At 43.0% G+C, this 11028-nt stretch overlaps 1 pseudogene; it reads left to right on the forward strand.

The window, feature by feature from the left end:
* The window catches only part of LOC138297060 (vesicular inhibitory amino acid transporter-like), a 39024-nt pseudogene extending 32330 nt beyond the window's left edge, over positions 1 to 6694 (forward strand).
* Positions 6695 to 11028: the final 4334 nt, after the last annotated feature.

Raw genomic sequence — 11028 nt, forward strand, 5'->3', positions numbered from 1 at the left:
TTTCCTGTCCTTCACATGTGTAGTGACAGCAAGGGGTGGGTTGCAGTACCTGGTGTCCATCCCAGGTGAGTGGAGAAGCCTTTCAAGGGCATTGACATGTCCCAGGCTGTTGTGGCTGAAAACCGTTGTATTTTCTAGATAGGTCATTTGGGATGACAACTTACTCACTAGCAGCCGCAGTGAGTAATTAAAGCCTGAGAGCCTTGTCTACCAACTGATTACCTGAGCGCTGCAATGTATGAAGGAGTATTGAAGCCCTTCAAGACACAGCTCAATGCCCTACCAGCACGAAGCTAGCAACGGTCTTGCAGCTGAAGCCTCACAGAAGACAGCCTGCTACCTAACCAGCATTATGGTGGCAGCAAATGGCAGCCTCATTGTGGCAATTTAGCAGAGCAAATGTGACTGAGAAGGACGTCTGGTGGCATAACATGCGAACATCCAGCATCCAGCAGAGCATAGATGTTTAGTGCTGTGCAATCACAGAAGTCTGTTACAATCTGTTTTAAGGGTCAAAGTCATCACATGACTTAAAGGGCAAAATATTCTACGACTATTTTGGACTTTTATTTACAGGTAACCATGATGAACCTTAAATATAGGATGACTATAAATCATGCATGTTTATTGATGGAGAAATGCATTTTTTTGCTTATATTTCTACCTTATGAAAACTCAGTTGAATAATGCAATCACTGGAAAGAGAGAGACAGTAATAGAGAGAGAGGGAGAAAAAACAGAACTGAGCCCTAATTGGCACCATGAGAAATACTGACTTCTGGATTCATAGAGCTACGAGGTTGCAGCCTTCAATTAAGGCACTGTGACTATGCAACTGTTGTATTAGACTTCTTTCATTCCAAGGTTTTTGCAGCAGTTTCAAGATCCTTATAGAGCTTCTCATTGCTCAAAAGGGTATAATTTCTTATTTTTTTTCTCCTTCCGTTCACTTCATATCTTAGTTTTACATGTGCAAAAGCGTCAATTTACATGTCATACATTTGTCAGTTGATTGTCACTCATAAGTACACTGACACCATGAAAATGTCAAACATAAGCAATCTGGAAACTTGGCAGCTATGCCTCAATGCCACTCCACTCTAAAACATTCTGCAGCATTCTAATCTATGACACTCTACTCTACTCTAGGCCACACCACTCCATAACACTGTAGTTCACTCTACTCCACTCTAGGACACTCCACTCAATACTCTATTCCACTCTATAATGTTGCAAACCACTCTACTCTAAACCACTGTATTCTATGACACTCCACTCTACGAAACTCAGTCCCACTGTACAACACTACACTCTACAATACTCTATGCCATTCCACTCGGCAACATTCTAGGCCACACCACTCTAGGACATTACACTCTACAGCACTTTACTCTTCTCTATGATACTCTAACCTATGACAGTCTACTTCACTGTAAGGCACTCTACTCCATTCTATGACACTCCACTCTATGACTCTCCACTCTACAACCCTCCACTTCACTTTATGGCACTCCACTCTATGCCACTTTATTCTATGCCAGTCCACTCCACTCCACTCTACTCCACTCCACAACACTATACTCTTGGATATTCCACTCCACTTTACCCTACTCCACTGTACACCACTCTTCGCTATGACACTCTTCTCTACTCTACACCCCTCTATGCTACTCCACTCGACTCCAATCCATTCTACTCTATGCCACTCCACTCTGCAACACTCTACTCCACTCTATGCTACTCCACTTTATTCAACACCACTATTCCACTTTAAGCCACTCCACAACACTCTATGATACTTTACACCACTTTCTTCTATGACACTCTACTCTACTCCAACCTAAAGTACTCCACTCTATGACACTGTACTCCATTTCAGTCTATGACACAGCACTCCACACCACTCTAAGCCACCCCACTCTACACTGCTCCACTCTATGACACACCACTTTAGAACAATCTGATCCACTTTATGACACTCGACTCCCCTCAATGCCATTCCACTTTACAACACTCTACTCCACTCCACTGTACCACACTCTACTTCATTCTACACCACTCCACTCAACACGTCTCTGTTCAAGTATTCTCTACACCACTCAAATTCACTCTACATCACTCCACTCTACTTGATTCTATGCCACTGCACTCTTCCACACTCTGGTCCACTCCACTCTATGCTCCTATGCTCCTCTATGCTCCTCTACGCTAATAACCTTTAGCCATGTTAAACCGCAGCCACACTGGTGTGCAATATTGCTAAAGCACATTGGCAAACCCAATGGCTTTTGGATAGGCAAGACCTATTGGCTTTGCCACAGCATATTTCTTTCGAAAGCTGCTTTAATTATACTCCATGATCTGACCTGCCTTTCCACTGGGCTGCTGGCTCTGGCAACAGGCATTGTGATGTCAGAACTCGACTGCCATAAGGTATTACAGACAATTTCTGAGTTTGAGCAATTACTTTATAGTCAGCAACCAGGCATGTCACAGTTCTTTAATTATAAAGAAATTAGAAGCCCTAATTTTTTTACAGAGATTGCAGAATCTCATGCATTATATTGTAATAACCAAGTTGACTTCAAAACTTTTAATTAGATACAAAATGTACACCAAATTTGTAACAGTGTGCATGCAGATAAAGTCCAATACAGCGTGCTCCTTAAGCAATTCTGACATTAATTTGCTTCCGATTTTTTTCATGTTGAGTGTCCAGGTCCTGTAAGGCTCTATATGAAATGGTACGAAAATGGTAACTCTACTTCAGCCATTTATAACTCAATCAACCAGAACTGACTGACTGGGAAGAATAGGAGGTGGCGGCCTGCTGCTGACTTTTGAACTGGAAGTCATGTTACAGACTGGCTTTGGTTCAACATCCTGTGACTCTGGGCAAATCACTTAGAGGAATATTTAAGAGCCCCTAGCGCCATTCCAATGCTACACTAACATAATTTTTTAATGCTAATGTGGCATCAGAAGGCCAACAACACTGCACCATATTTACAAAGCTGCGCAATGCATGCATTGTGCCACTTTGTGACCCTTTGTGCCATATTATGCCTCTACCAGGCATAATGTATGCAAAGGGGGCATTCCCCTGTTAGGGGGGCCCAAAAAATGGTGCAAAAAAATCAAAAAGATTTCCTTGCGCCATTTTTTTCCGCACTTTTATGCCTGCTCAGAGCAGGCGTTAAAAGCAGGCTTACAATGCTTACAATGGGCCTCTGGATGCTTTGCAGGATTAGCATCAGAATTTTTTATGCTAATCCTGCAAAGCACCAGACTATCATCAAAAATTCAGATGCTAGTTCCCTAACTACCGCCAAGGTTCGCCGTATTTTAATATGGCGCTCACATGGTGGTATGAGGGGGCACTAAGGGTCGCTAGAAAAGTTGCGCTGCCGTGGGTTCAGCGCCACTTTCCATAAATATGCCCCTTAATCTCTCCGAGTCTAAAAAACAAATAAAAACATGAATAGTTCCTTGTGTAATGTAACTAGTGCTCAGGTAAAGCGCACACATACTTTCCGATCGAGCTCTCGCTATATTAAAAAATTGCAAAAAAAATGAAAGAAAATCACTCGCCCAATGTCACCCTGACTAACATCTTCATGTGAAAGTTAATACAGTAACTGAAGGTAAACATATCAAAAAAATGTATAGCTGAAATCTGCTTTCCTCCATGTTTTTTTTAATTAATTTATTTTTTATCTCACCGTTTGTTTTCTTTCCCTCTCTCTCTCCAGGGAATCTTTGTTCTCGGGCTGCCGTATGCTCTTCTTCACAGTGGATACTGTGGGTTGTTCCTCATTATCTTGGCAGCAGTGTTTTGCTGCCACACAGGGAAAATTCTCATTGCCTGCCTGTACGAAGAAAACGAAGACGGACAGCTAGAAAGAGTAAGAGACACGTATGAAGACATTGCTAAGGCATCATTCGGAAACCATTTCCTCAAGCTAGGGGGCCTTGTCGTTTGTGTGACTCAGGTATTAGAGCTAGTCATGACATGCATTTTGTATCTAATTGTGACTGGGAACTTGCTGTCACGTAGCTTTTCTTCAGTGCCAGTGACAGAGAAAACCTGGTCTGTCATCGCCTTTGCGCTCGTGCTCCCCTCTGTGTTCATCAGGACTCTCAAAGTGGTGTCTAAGCTCAGCCTGCTTTGCTCCTTGGCTCACTTTGTGATCATGCTGATAGTAATGACTTACTGCCTTACACAAGTCCACATGTGGTCATGGGGCATATTCAAGGTCTCAACGGACTTTGAGCACTTCTTAGTTTCCATTGGAGTGATTATTTTCAGCTACACTTCTCAGATCTTCCTGCCCACATTAGAAGGAAACATGGTGCACCCCAAGAAATTTGAAAGCATGATGACCTGGACTCACTTCTTTGCCTCTCTGTTTAAGACTTTATTTGCACTCTGCGCCTTCTTGACTTGGGGTAAACACACAAAAGAGGTGATTACTGACAACCTGCCATCGCCTTTAAAGAAGCTTGCAGACTTGTGCCTGGTAGTCAAGGCTATTTTCTCTTATCCTCTTCCCTTCCATGCAGCTGCGGAAATATTGCAGACTATGCTGTTCACCTGTAGTCACACAAACCGCAGCCAACAATTCATTCTTTGGCTCTTTAGGGCAAACCTGCTTCTGTTCACTCTGATTATGGCTCTGTATATGCCACATTTCGCTGTACTGATGGGCTTAACGGGCAGTGTGACAGGTGCTGCCATGACATTAGTGCTACCTTCCCTTTTCCACCTACAACTGAAATGGAGAAAGTTAGGCATCTTTGAGAAACTTGCAGACATTTTTATTTTAAGCCTAGGCTTGCTTTGCAGCCTAGCAGGTATTGCCTGTTCGATGAAAGGGGTACTTTAAGCATATGATGGAAGGTAAGCGTGCAGTGTGCATAAGCAAAGTCAAATGCAGGTAGAGTACCTTACAAGTCAGTGAGTACCAAAGCTCCATGTATATAAACAAAATATCTGAAAGATCATTCTAACGTTAACAATTCGTAATTAGTATGCAAAATGAACAGAACTGGTAGCTTAGAAGAACACACGTGTATATATAATAATTGTGTGTGCGTGTGTGTGTGTGCGTGCGTACGCAAGATTGTGTGTAAGTGTATACCCAAGCTTGATTTATGGGAAAAATAGAGCATTCCTTCCTACTAGTGTTATTTTAGGGGTTGTATGTCAGAGTATTGACCACAAATCTATCAGGGAGCCATAAAATCAATGACGAAAGTACTAAAATATTGACTACAAAAATAATTTGACTCAAAAGATCATGATTAAATTAGCAATAAATGTATTTGTTAATCATGTCTTTTACACCTGAAAACGGTTATTTTGTTTTAAAAAAGTATCCAACAATATGTAAAACATTAAAAATTAACATATTCATTCAAACAAATTAACTATAGAAAGTATAGTTCATAAAAATACATACAAAGAAAATTAATGTGCCACAGTTTATAAAATATGTATATTTAATCTAAATATTAAATTATACCATATAATAACAGAAATCCACATAATTTTTTAAATAACATCAAATATGACATTCCTAATTTATTTAAAAGCAACAACATATATAATGTTGTTATTTCTATCAAAATGCTAACATATTATATTAATTCATTAAACTAAAATACTTATACAAATTAATAAAAACCCATTAGAAAAATAGTTGCATAAAATGAACTAATATTTAAAAATATACATTCAATTTTAACATGGGCAAAATAGCTAAATAGAGTTAAGAGGAAATTACAATTACTAAACTAATTAGATTTCAAAATCTATAATAAAAACTGTGTAAATTAAAACAAATATCAAATGCTCTAGGTTTTTTTAAATTTGTGTTTATTAAGTTTATTGTTACAACACAACAGACAGCAAAGCACAATTTGGAGTCCTCCTTAGAACTGTGAGCATAAATGACTTGGTAGCCTGTGTCCTACAGCAGATAGTCACATATAATCAACAAAGCAAAAGGACACATGTTCAAAGCAGATTAACGGTTCACAAAATCACTCTACAGACACCTTAGAAATAGAAGTTGCCTTTCAGAAGTATCGCCAAAATTGAGGGGGTGGAGGGAGGGATTCAATCCGGACAAGGGAAGGGAGGGGGGAAAATGCTCTTTCGCCACAATGCTATCCACAGAATGCAGTAGCAGCAAATATGTTTCACTTAAGCACACAGCACAGCCACATCTATGCAGTTCGGCGATGTAGAATGGTAAGGCACCCTACCTCGCTAATACTGCCTCTGATGATTTTAGCATTTCCTGAAAGGGGGCCCCAGTGTCAGGTGGTCGCAATGTCACAGGTCTAAATTACCAGAATAAAGTGTTTTTTTTCTGACAATACGCAGCATCCCTCAACCGGTCTGATCTGAGCAAACCACAACTGCCCCCCCAGCACATAGCAACACTGCGCTTTGCTAACAATAGTAACAATCCCATTTCCTATGTTCAGGTTGCACATCCTTAACATATCCCAAGAATGCAACTGTGTGGGATTGCGGGAAAGCCAGGCCAGAGATAGCATCACCCATGTCGGAAACTGCCTGCCAGAAATGTTGTTTCGGATTATAAACCCAAGCAGAGTGAAGGAAGTCTGCCCCGTCAGCCGTGCATCTCAGGATCTAGAATCTGAGCGCACTCCCATACAGTAAAGGCGCATAGGTGTGTGTAATACATGAGATGTGGAAATTTTAAATAAATTAAGCGCAACCGATAATTCAGAGAGAGAGCGCATATATGCGCACAACAGTATCTCCAAACCTCACTGGGGAGCGGCGTTCCTAAATCTAGTTTCCACTGCTCCCTAGCCCTCAAATGAGCCGCTGGTGCTGTAGTCTGCATGGTGATATATGATCGAGTTACCAGTCACCTGGGAGTCGGGGCGGAGTACAGAAATTCCAAAGCCTGGAACACCGGGGGCGGGGAAGGAAGGTCACTATTCAGCACACGGATTGCGATTCTAACTTGGAAATATGTGAATCTGTGAAGCAAGGTATGGCCGGGCTCACTGAGTGCAAGATCAGGAGAGATGAACTACCCCTCCGTGTACAGGGATCCCATAGTGGTGAGCCGCATGTCACCTAGGTGTATGCATACATCCATTTCACAGGTAACAGGAAGCATGCGTTGGTCTAAAAGCGGCATAGCAGGAGCATACAGCAATTGCATTGACTCCTCTGGTGCAATGTGCGCCATGCCAAAATTGTGCAGGCTACTGTGTCTACTTCAAATCATGGCCGCCACAGAGGCAGGTAAAGTGCACAACACAATTTGCAGGGCCATATCGAGCCCTGCTCTGGTGCAGCACGGGGTAGGTACTGTATGGGATGTACCAAAAGTGCACAAACTGCGCCTGTGCACAGTAATAGTAAAGGTCCATTTCTGGTGCCACTAGTCCCTCCACAGATCAAAAGGCAATGTGAATAGTTCCGATGATATTCTAGGCTGCTTACCTGCCCACATCAGGATATAAACAACGAGCGGAGCCTCCTCTTAAATTGGCAAGTTAGGGGGATTGGGAGATTGATAAAGAGGTACAGAAAATTGGGAAGAACAACCACCTGTGCGATCGCAATTCAGTCAGTGAGTGAAAGAGGCATATTTCAACACAGGTCAACCTTCTCCTCCAACCAGGAGATTGCTTTCCCATAATTTGCAGACCACTCGTTCACATCCCTACTCAGCCAGATTCCCAAATATCAGACGGCTCCAAAGCCCATTGTAGGGGTTAGTCAGAAGCATGCAGCATGGTGTTGGGTGTGAGGGATAAAATAACGGACTTCGGGCCATATGTACAAACACTTTTTCCCATAGACACAGAATGGGGAAAAACCTTTGCTACATCTGGCCCATCATCCAGTTGATTTTAATGTCTGAAAGATTTCCAAAGTGGAAGACTTAGGATATAATGGGATCTAAATTAATGAATGCGTTTTTTGCACATTCATGCATAACCTCACCATTGGCTGTGAGTAAAGCAGACGAACAAGACAAATTAAATTTGTACTGATGCCCTGCCGGGCCACTAGCGCAAAGAGGAAGGGTCATTCCATATGAATCAAATGCTTTTCTAGCATCCAAGAAAACCTCCATGGTGCAGCAAGTGGGATCCACTGCCTTAGTCACCGCAAAGTAGGTACTATGATGTGGACCTCCCAGGGTCAAACCCAGATTGGTGCGGCAGGAAGATGGTAGGTGTTAGAAATGGGGTCTCTAGTTGGCAGAGATATACACCCTTGTCCAAGTAGGGACCACAATCCTAGTCAGGGTATGTAACACAGAATCCAAATTATCCTGTGACCACCCCCTGGCAGTTTGGCACTGAGCAGTCAGGCTTAACTTGGAAGACAATGTGTAAACTATTTGTGCAATAAATCATACAGTAACAAAGTGAAAACACCACAAAAATACACCACATAGAATTGGAAAAATGATTGATATTTATCTGATTAAAATAAGGTCAAAATGATAAAGATTCAATAAGCATAAGATGAAATATCACTTTTGGACATTTAAAAAAGTCATATCTTAGAAATCAACAGTTGTCTCTTGATTACACAAAGTACCTGGTTTGCATTAAAAATAACAAACACGGAGATCACAGAGGAGGAGATGCGTGGAAAAATAAGATGTGCGTCAGATTTTTCTGATGCAGCACAGATGTTGCGTTGTTTCTTTCCACGCTGCAAATGGCCTGCATTATTTTTCAGCGCTCACTCTTGGTTCCTCACTGTGATGCAGGGATCTTTCTGACACCCAGGGATGATGCAGGGAAATCCTGGCCGCATTGGTCGAAGTCACAAGTGTTACATCGATCCAGTAGGGCGATGCGTAAAATTTTCAGTTGCACTGCAGGTGCTGTATCGGTTTTCCACTCTGGGAATCGGGTGCGTCATTCCGGTTCAGCTGTGCATCAATAGCGTAGGGCTGTGCATCAAGTTTACTGTTGCAAGCAGGCGCTGCGTCAAATTTCCACTCAGGAAGCGGGGCTGCATCATTCCGGTACAGCTGTGCGGTGATTTCTCTGTCGCAAGGCAGACTCTGTGTCATTTCCAGCAGGCTATGTGTCAATTTTCCGCTCACAAGGAATTTCCTGAAGAGATGAAGTCTTTTTGGCCCTGAGACTTCAGAAAACCGGAGGCAAGCTCAATTCAAGCCCTTGGAGGCCACTTATCGGCAAACCCAGAGATCAGCACGGCAGCAGGGCAACAGCAGGGCAGCAGTCCCTCTCAGCAAAGAGATCCAGATGAGTCCTTTGGGCAGCCAGGCAATTTCTCTTGACAGGTTTCAGGTTCAGGTCCACAAGTGTCTGAGTTGGTGGGATCAGAGACCCAGTTTATACCCAAAAATGCCTTTGGAGTGGGGGAGACTTCAAAGAGTAGTTTTGAAGTGCACAAGTTTCCCTTTCAGTACTGGTCTGTCCTGTCTGCCAGGGTCCCAGTAGGGGGTTTGGCAGTCCATTGTGTGAGAGCAAGCCACTAGCCTTTGAAATGTAAGTGTCAGGCCCTCCACCCTTCCTGCCCAGGAAGATCCATCCAGTATGCAGATGAGTACAGGTGTGACTGAGTATCCTGTGTTTGTGGTTGTCTGGGTGAAATCCACAAGGAAGCTGTCAAACCAGCCCAGCCCAGGCATTGACTGGAGACACACTGTAAGGCACAGACGGATTTTAAGTGCAGAGAAATGCTCACTTTCTAGAAGTGGCATTTCTAAAATAGTTATATAAAATCCAACCTCACCAATAAGCTGGATTTCCTATTACCATTCTGGCCATACTAAATATGACCCGGTTACCCCTTTCTGACCACAAACTACCACTTAAACAGTATCTGTGGGTAGTCAAAAGGCTATCCTGTGAAAGGAGCAAGCCTCACAGTAGTGGAAAACAAATGTAGGGGATTTCCACTACCAGGACATGTAAAACACACATGTACATGTTCTGCCTTTTACCTACATAGCACCGTGGCCTATAGGTTACCTAGGGCCTACCTTAGGGGTGACTTATATGTAGAAAAAGTGGGGTTTAACACTTGGAAAGTACTTTTGAATGGCAAGTCGAAGTGGCAGTGAAACTGCACTCACAGGCCTTGCAATGGCAGGCCTGAGACATGGTGTGGCACAACCAGTGCTGCAGGCCCACTAGTAGCATTCAATTTACAGGCCCTGGGCACATATAGTGCACTTTACTAGGGACTTACAAGTAAATGAACTATGCCAATTGGGAATGAACCAATGTTGCCATGTTAGAGAGAGACAGCATATACACTTTAGCACTGGTTAGCAGTAATAAAGTGTGCAGAGTCCTAAACCCAGCAAAAACCGTGTTAGATAAGTGGAGGGAGGAAGGCAAAAAGTTGGGCGATGGCCACCCTAAGGCATCAGGTCTAACAGTAGGTAACAGGGGTAAAAGCCAGCAATTTCGCAAAGATTTTATTTTCTGTATTTATCAAGGATATCGGCCTATTGGAGTCACAGATGCTAAGATCTTTGCCAAGCTTAAGTACAATCCCTATAAGCGATTGGTGCAGCGATTGTGGCAGCACCCCTCTCTCAATGGATTCGGCAAACATCTTGAGGAGGGGCGGAGCTAAGAGCTCTGTGAATTCTTTGTAAAACGCCACTGTAAGGTCGTCAAGGCCCAGTGCCTTGTACCTGGGAAAATTGTGTGTAATCTCAATTATATCCCCTTCTAACAAGGGAGAGTCCAGGTATTGCTTGTGACCATCTTCCAGCCACAGGAGGCAAAGCATCTTAAAACAGTCAGTGTACGGTTCAGTGTCAGGAGTGCTTGTGAGGGAATATAATGAGGAACATAACGAGGAGTACAAATTTCTCATTGTATAGAGGACCTCTGCTAATCCAGTCCATGGAGCCCCCTCCTCATCCTGAAGGTCCACAATGTAATCCTTGGCCCAGGGCATGCGCAGCAGAGAAGAAGGTGTTTTTCCTGCTATATCTCCCTCCCCATAGCATCTAGCTTGCACCT

Source organism: Pleurodeles waltl, chromosome 5 (genome assembly GCF_031143425.1).
Source record: "Pleurodeles waltl isolate 20211129_DDA chromosome 5, aPleWal1.hap1.20221129, whole genome shotgun sequence".
Taxonomy (NCBI): Eukaryota; Metazoa; Chordata; class Amphibia; order Caudata; family Salamandridae; genus Pleurodeles; species Pleurodeles waltl.